This window comes from Monodelphis domestica, chromosome 3 (assembly GCF_027887165.1).
Source record: "Monodelphis domestica isolate mMonDom1 chromosome 3, mMonDom1.pri, whole genome shotgun sequence".
Lineage (NCBI taxonomy): Eukaryota > Metazoa > Chordata > Mammalia > Didelphimorphia > Didelphidae > Monodelphis > Monodelphis domestica.
This window is the reverse complement of record NC_077229.1, coordinates 499,918,816-499,927,515: the sequence shown is the minus strand read 5'-3', so window position 1 is coordinate 499,927,515 and position 8,700 is coordinate 499,918,816.

Genomic DNA, 8,700 nt, shown 5'->3' with positions numbered 1-8,700 from the left:
GCTCCTTCAGGTCTTTCCCTCAGACAGAGACAGAGGCAAAGATGTTACCTCCTCCAGACCTGAGAGAGAGTCTCTGAGTGTGTGTCTCTGCCAATGGCCAGAGACCAACTCCCAAATGCCAGAGAGAGTAACTGACACAGAAAAACAATTATAACTGAAACAATTGAAATGAACACACTTTCTTCAGTTCTGCTTCAAACTCCAATACTTTCCTCAAGCCAGCCACTTTACTTATCTCTAAACTAATAAAACAATACTTATTTTCTAATATCATCCTTATAGTTTGTACACAAGTCTATTGGAATTGGTGAAAAGGATTTTGAATGAACTGCCTGCCTGTACCTTCTCATTTGCTTATATTACTGTATTTACTGATTGTTTTAAGGCATAATCTTTTTAAGTTCATTATTATTAATCTAATCAATACTATTTTGTTACATGATTCTTTATTTTGTGCCTTTGCTGAAGAACAAAATATCATTGTATAAGCTCATGAATATCTTGCCAAAACCCTTGTCACTAGATCCATCAAAGATCACATGTTCCCTTTTTGCTTTTAATTGTCACATAAATGATGGTGGATGGACTTCATTAAAATGGGTTACAACTTGTATACAACCTTTAGAGAATTTAAAAAGCTAAGAATTTAATTGTAATTTGAAGGGGTCTTCAGAAATAATTTTAGATAACTGGTGGTTTCTGAATGGATGATTAGATATATATATGTATATATATATATATGTGTGTGTGTATATATATATATATATAATAAAGAATATTGTATTAAAAGTAGTGAACCAAATAGAAGTTCTGACAGAGAAAAAAAGTGTTTATATAAAGCACGAAGCCAAAAAGAGCTTCTGCAAAACTCTTCATTTTAATTTACTTCCACCAGAAAAATCTAGATTTCTTGGTGATGTTCTACAACCCAGATATTTTCCTCAAAAATACAGAGGTTTGTTTTTTTCTAGACTCTTCTGCCAAATTTTGAAATAATGGCAGTAATATACTTTGTTTAAAAATATCTTTGCCAAAGTTAAAAGAATTACTACATCTGTAAAAATTGTGACAAATTTCCATCAGTTCACAGGTTTTTAAAAAATGTCACACAGCAACTCATGTGAAATATGATAGTAGGTTTTTTTGCTATTTTAATTAACTGGGCTATTGTGAATTTGGGGGATTTTTTGGTACTTTCTTTGAATGTGCATTATCTACAACTGTTTTATTCTGAAAATCATTTGCATGCACACAGTGATTTATGGCCAGTTTTGGAAAGGAAATTAATCTCATTTTTTTGTGAGAAACCTTTGTGTTCTACCTCTCCTTGGCTGGCATAGTGTGTCATTGATTGTAAGCTATCTATATCTATATCTTTTAAACCCTTACCTTCTGTCTTAGAATCAATACTGTGTATTGGTTCTAAGGCAGAAAAATGGTAAGGGCTAGGCAATGGGGGTCAAGTGACTTGCCCAGGGTCACACAGCTGGGAAGTGTCTAAGGCCAGATATGAAGTTAGGACCTCCTATCTCTTGGCCTGGCTCTCAATCCACTGAGCTATCCAGCTGTCCCTTTTATTTTTTTCCTTGCATGTGCAATATAGTATTTGAATTTTATTTTTTCCTCTCCGTTTTGTATTTGAAGCACATGTCAACAGTATTGTGAAGATTTTTAACTTTTTTTGATTTTTCAGTAATATAAGCTTAAAATACATTTGTCCTAATATTAATACATACCCAAAAAGCTTTAGACTATACAAATTATGCCACTGATTGTTTAAAAATTATGGGACTTTACTTAATGATATTGTCTGGTTCCAAGAGAAGCAATACAAAAAGAGCCACTGTACAGTGCTAAAGAAGCACAAAGCTACCTGCATAGTGCCTAAGGAACACAATGTCAAAGAGACCAAATCCCAGTGGGATTGATATAATTTTGAGCCAAGACAAGAGAACTTGAACTTCTTTGGGGTTTGAGGTTGGGGCTATTTTGACATATGCCAGAAGCCAGACTTCTTCTGAGTCACATTCTACCAGGTATCTCAATTTGGCTCCTACCTGGCTCCCATAACCTAGTCCCTTTTCTGTCTTTCATAGTGTGGCAAAATTTCTTTAGTCCCGGCTACTGATTGGGAAAGTGTATAATTTCTTAAATCATCTTAATTGGGCCCTAATTCAAGAACCTGTTATAAATTTGTTTTTCCTTTACTTAGATTTTCTAAACATAAGGCTTTGATATTTTATATTTTATCCAAAAGTTATTTTTTCTTTGGATTTTTTTTGACATTTTGTATTTTCTTTTGCCAATTGATTCATATACCTCATACCTCAGCCATGTATCCCTGTGTGATTCCTATGTGCATCCCTATATCCTTCTTAGGGGGGAATGTATTATTATTATTATTATTATTCACCTCAGGGGGTTCTATGTTATTGTTTAAACTTTGATTTAAATTTGAGCAATTTTAGGATAAGACACTTACTACCTCCCTGAATCCAGAAGGTGCCATGAAGATGCCTGCAGAGACCTCATACTGCATCAGAAGATCCAGAGTGAACTTTTGGATGTGAATTGAACTTTGGGGAGTTGAATGTTTTTGTTTTGAATGTATATTCTTATTCCAAAGGGGACTGCCCCCAAATTGGCTTTTTGTCAACCTAGTAATCATTGGTTTTGTTCTCTTTTCCTTTTATCCACAAATTATTGCAATTTATAAGTTGGTTATACAGAAGATACTGTAAAGATATAATTAATTAGATTTAGCAACCATTCAAGCAAACAAAAATTTATTAAGTTCCTAATTGATAGGTAGCTAGGTAGGGAAGTGGATAAAACACAATGCCAGGAGTCAGGAAAACTTAACTCTGTATGTTCAAATCTGGCCTCAAGTACTTACTAGTAGTGTGATCCTGGACTAGTCACTTACTTCTTTTTTGCCTTAGTTTCTTCATCTGTAAAATAAGCTGGAGAATGAAATGGCAAACCACTCCAGTATTTTTGCCAAGAAAACTACAAGAGGTCACAAAAAGTGGAACAAGACTCAAACAAAAATAACTTAATTGCTAGGTCTATTAAATATTGGCACTCTCTCTCTCTATTTTTTTCCCCATAGTTACATGATTTATTTATTTATTTATTTATTTATTTTAAATATTTTATTTGATCATTTCCAAGCATTATTCATTAAAGACATAGATCATTTTCTTTTCCTCCCCCCCACCCCTCATAGCCGACGCGTAAATCCACTGGGCATTACATGTTTTCTTGATTTGAACCCATTGCTATGTTGATAATATTTGCATTAGAGTGTTCATTTAGAGTCTCTCCTCTGTCATGTCCCCTCAACTGCTGTATTCAGGCAGTTGCTTTTCCTCCGTGTTTCTACTCCCACAGTTTATCCTTTGCTTATGAATGGTGTTTTTTTCTCCTGGATCCCTGCAAATTGTTCAGGGACATTACACCGCCACTAATGGAGAAGTCCATTATGTTCGATTATACCACAGTACATTAGTCTCTGTGTACAATGTTCTCCTGGTTCTGCTCCTCTCGCTCTGCATCACTTCCTGGAGATTGTTCCAGTCTCCATGGAACTCCTCCACTTTATTATTCCTTTTAGCACAATAGTATTCCATCACCAACATATACCACAATTTGCTCAGCCATTCCCCAATTGATGGGCATCCCCTCGTTTTCCAGTTTTTGTCCACCACAAAGAGCGCAGCTATGAATATTCTTGTACAAGTCTTTTTGTCCATTATCTCTTTGGGGTACAGACCCAGCAGTGCTATGGATGGATCAAAGGGCAGACAGTCTTTTAGTGCCCTTTGGGCATAGTTCCAAATTGCCCTCCAGAATGGTTGGATCAGTTCACAACTCCACCAGCAATGAATTAATGTCCCCACTTCGCCACATCCCCTCCAGCATTCATTACTTTCCTTTGCTATCATGTTAGCCAATCTGATAGGTGTGAGGTGATACCTCAGAGTTGTTTTGATTTGCATCTCTCTGATTATAAGAGATTTAGAACACTTCTTCATGTGCTTATTAATAGTTTTGATTTCTTTATCTGAGAACTGCCTATCTATGTCCCTTGCCCATTTATCAATTGGAGAATGGCTTGATTTTTTGTACAGTTGATTTAGCTCTTTATAAATTTGAGTAATTAAACCTTTGTCAGAGGTTTCTATGAAGATTTTTTCCCAGTTTGTTGTTTCCCTTCTGATTTTAGTTACATTGGTTTTGTTTGTGCAAAAGCTTTTTAATTTGATGTAGTCAAAATTATTTATTTTACATTTTGTGATTCTTTCTATGTCTTGCTTGGTTTTAAAGTCTTTCCCTTCCCAAAGGTCTGACATGTATACAATTCTATGTTTACCCAATTTACTTATGGTTTCCTTCTTTATGTTTAAGTCACTCACCCATTTTGAATTTATCTTGGTGTAGGGTGTGAGGTGTTGATCTATTCCTAGTCTCTCCCACACTGTCTTCCAATTTTCCCAGCAGTTTTTATCGAATAGTGGATTTTTGTCCCAAAAGCTGGGATCTTTGGGTTTATCATATACTGTCTTGCTGAGGTCACTTTCCCCCAGTCTATTCCACTGATCTTCCTTTCTGTTTCTTAGCCAGTACCAAATTGTTTTGATGACTGCTACTTTGTAATATAGTTTAAGGTCAGGGACTGCAAGGCCCCCATCATATATGTTTTTTTTTTTCATTATTTCCCTGGATATCCTTGATCTTTTGTTGTTCCAAATGAATTTTGTTATGGTTTTTTCTAAATCAGTGAAGAAATATTTTGGTAGTTCCATGGGTATGGCACTAAATAGATAAATAAGTTTGGGTAGGATGGTCATTTTTATTATATTGGCTCGTCCTATCCATGAGCAGTTAATGTTTTTCCAATTGCTCAAGTCTAGTTTTAGTTGTGTGTGGCACTCTATATTTTAATCACCACACTGATTAGATGGAAGAGATAATAGATAAAGGATATAGAAGCAGTTTTCAAAGGAAGAAGTCTAAACTGATGACAATCATCTGGAAAGGGACTCCAAATCATAATTAGAGAATATTTAGAGAATAATTTAGAATATTTAGAGAATATAATAATTAGGGAAATTCAGACTAAAGTAACTCTGAGGTTCTACCTTATAGCCATCAGACTGGCAAAGATAAAAGAGGAAAATGGTAAGTGATGGAAGGGCCATAGGAAAATAGGTAATATACTAGAGCAGTGAATTGGTTCAGTCAATCTGAAATCTATTTCAAATCTATTTGAAACTATATTTCAAAAGACAACAAAATGAAGTTCATTCCCTTTGATAACACTCTTATACTACTTTGTTAGTGTGTGGGGTAAGAAATTAATGTGTTATTCTCAAGGTAGTAGTTATTAATACCTCCAAGATCAATACCCCTAGGACCCCAGTAGAAGTTAGTAAAGCTGGTCCCTCCAAGACATTATTCTCCCTTAAAGACAAGATTACTACTGTGTCAAGGAAGTTTGTTCTCTCCCCCTTCTGAGTAGCTTTTCCTGTCCATCAACATTCCTGACATAACATAGTTACACCAGCTTTTGTGTCCATGTACATGCTGTGTACATCAATAAGAGTGAGGCAGGAGGTCCTGAAGGGGCTTCTTGCTTTTGGAACAAATGTGGGGAGAGAGGAGGCAAGTAAGAATGAAAGAGGAGGAGACTTGCAGGCTAGGGACCTCGTGGTCAGGTTACTTAGAGGAATGAAATTTAAAACTATGATTTTCTATCCTTCCTTTTTTTAACATTATTTTATTTGGTCATTTTCACACATTATTCATTGGTAACAAAGATCATTTTCTTTTCCTCCCCCCCTCCCACCACCCCTCCCATAGCTGACATGCGATTCCACTGGGTATGACATGTGTCCTTGATTCGAACCCTTTTTCATGTTGTTGGTATTTGCATTAGGATGTTCATTTTGAGTCTCTCCTCAGTCATATCCCCTCAACCCCCACAGTCAAGCAGTTGCTTTTCCTCAGTGTTTTTACTCCCACAATTTGTCCTCTGCTTGTGGATAGTGTTTTTTCTTCTACAGTGTTTCAGTCTCTGTGTACATTGTTTTCCTGGTTCTGCTCCTTTCGCTCTGCATCACTTCCTGGAGGTTGTTCCAGTCTCCATGGAATTCCTCCACTTTATTATTCCTTTGAGCACAATAGTATTCCATCACCAACATATACCACAATTTGTTCAGCCATTCTCCAACTGAAGGGCATCCTCTCATTTTCCAATTTTTTGCCACCACAAAGAGCGCAGCTATAAATATTCTTGTACAAGTCTTTTTTCCTTATTATCTCTTTGGGGTATAAACCCAGCAGTGCTATGGCTGGATCAAAGGGTAGACAGTATTTGTCTGTGCTCTTGCTCCAATCATTTTTTTGTTTTGTTTTGTTTTAGGGCTGTCAGTCTCCCCTTTTGGAGCTTTGTCAGATCTCTTGGTACAGTCTCTGGGGGAGGAATGTTGGCTTCTCTGTCCTCTGGAGGTTTTTGATTGGATTAAGTTCAACTGGGTTGGGCTGTATGTGCTCTGAGGCCAAAGACTCCTGGAAGGCTGGTGCCACCCAGGCTCTCTCCATTTCTCTCCAGATTCTTCTCTGCTGCCTGTGTCCCTGGCACAGCACTGTCCCCAAGGTTCCCCAGTGCCTTTGCCTGCCCCGAGGTTCCTGTCCTTGCAGGAGGCCCTGTACTCTAGGGGGGGTAGGGGTCCTGGCCAACCTGAGCTCTGAAGACTCTTGATGGGATTAGGTTCAACTGGGTTGGTCTGGATGTGCTCCGAGGCAAAAACCTCTTGTGAGACTGGAGCCAGATGGAAGGACCCAACCACAGGGCTGCAGGCTTTTTGGTCTCTCTCTGGCTGCTTCCCTGCCGCCTGTGTAGGACGCTCTGAGCCTAGCCCAGGTTGCTCTCAAGGTACACCCTCCAGACTAGCACCTTTGCCTGCTCAGAGGTTCCCGCTGCCGCTGATGGCTCAGAGCTCTGTGTTGGGGAAGAGGGGTCCTGGGACCTTCCTTCTGCCTTCCCCTTAGACTGAGTGTTCTTGGATTCTGGATTTTGGGGGGCATACCTTTTGAATTGAGTCCAGAAGGAGGGTTCCCCACCTCTGTCCTGTTGTTAAGTTTGAATTTCAGTCCCCTAGGAGCATTCAGTTTGTGATCGGTAAGGAAGGGTTTTCAGAGGACTGAACTTTTGCTGCTTCTAAGCCTACATCTTGACTCCGCCTCTGGTATTTTTAATAGGAATGGGCGTTGTATTTTGTCAAAGGCTTTCTCTGCAACTGGGATAAATTAGAAGTCTTTCCAATAAGATCAAGAATAGAGCAAGGATGCCCATTATTACTACTATTATTTAATATTGATTTAGAAATGCTAGCTTTAGTAATAAGAAAAGAAAGAAATTGAAGGAATAAAAGTAGGCAGTGAATAAACTATACTATCACTCTTCACAGATATGATTGCATTCTTAGGGAATCCTAGAAAATTATAAGAATTAAAAATAATATTTCTACCCAGATACATATTTTATAAAGTTTATTAGGAGGGTAGACAATCATTTCTAAATAACCTGATTGCACAGCACCTAGCCTGCATGTCTCTTCTCTCCTCCCCCGCCCCCCCTTAACTGCCTGCTCTTTTCTCTTCTCAGTTTTCCTGATTCTCTTTTTCCATTCTCCCCCTCAGAAGTCCCAAAACTTGACCTTTAGCAATGTACAGAACATTGACCTATGCAAAACCTGGTGCAACTGTGATATGTCAGGAATGTTTGATAGATAGGTAAAGCTCTTCAGGAGGAGGAGGGGATAAAGTTCCTTGATACAAAATCAACTAAAAACCATTTGAAATAATTAATAACTTCAGTAAAATTACAAGATATAAAATAAATACACATAAAGTCATTAGCATTTTTATATATTGTCAACAAAGTTCTAGAGCTAGAAAGAGAAATTCCATTTAAAATAACTCTAGACAATATAAAATGTCTGGAAATCTACTTGCCAAGCCAAATCCAGGAGTTATATGAACATAATTACAAAACAATTATTATAAATAAAGAAAGATATAAAACTGGAAAAATATTAATTGCTCATGCACAGGCTAAGCTAATATAATAATAAAAATGGCAATTCTACCTAAATTAATCTACTTGTTCAGTGCCATACCAATCAAACTACTAAATAATAATTTTATAGAACTTGAAAAATAAAAACAAAATTTATCTGGAAGAACAAAAGGTCAAGAATATCAAGTGAATTAATAAAAAAAGTGTGAAGGACAGTGGTCTACCAATACCAGATCTCAAACTGTACTATAGAGTAGATCAAATCAATCTGGTGCTGGCTAAGTAATAGAATGGTACATCAATGGAATAGATTAGGTACACAATATACAGGAGGTAAACGAGCTGGTGTTTAATAAACCCAAAGAGCCTAGTTTTGGGGATAAGAATTCACTATTTGACAAAAACTTTTAGGAAAATTAGAAAACAGTATGGTAGAAATTAGATATAGCCAATATCTTATATCCTATATTAGCATAAGGCCAAAATGTATATATGACTGTGTCAAGTAAGCTCATCCCCTCCCCCTCTTGAGTAACTTTACCTGTCTATCAAACATTCCTGACATACCACCTGTGCCAGGCTTCATCAGTGTACTTCTGTATGTGAATAAAAGT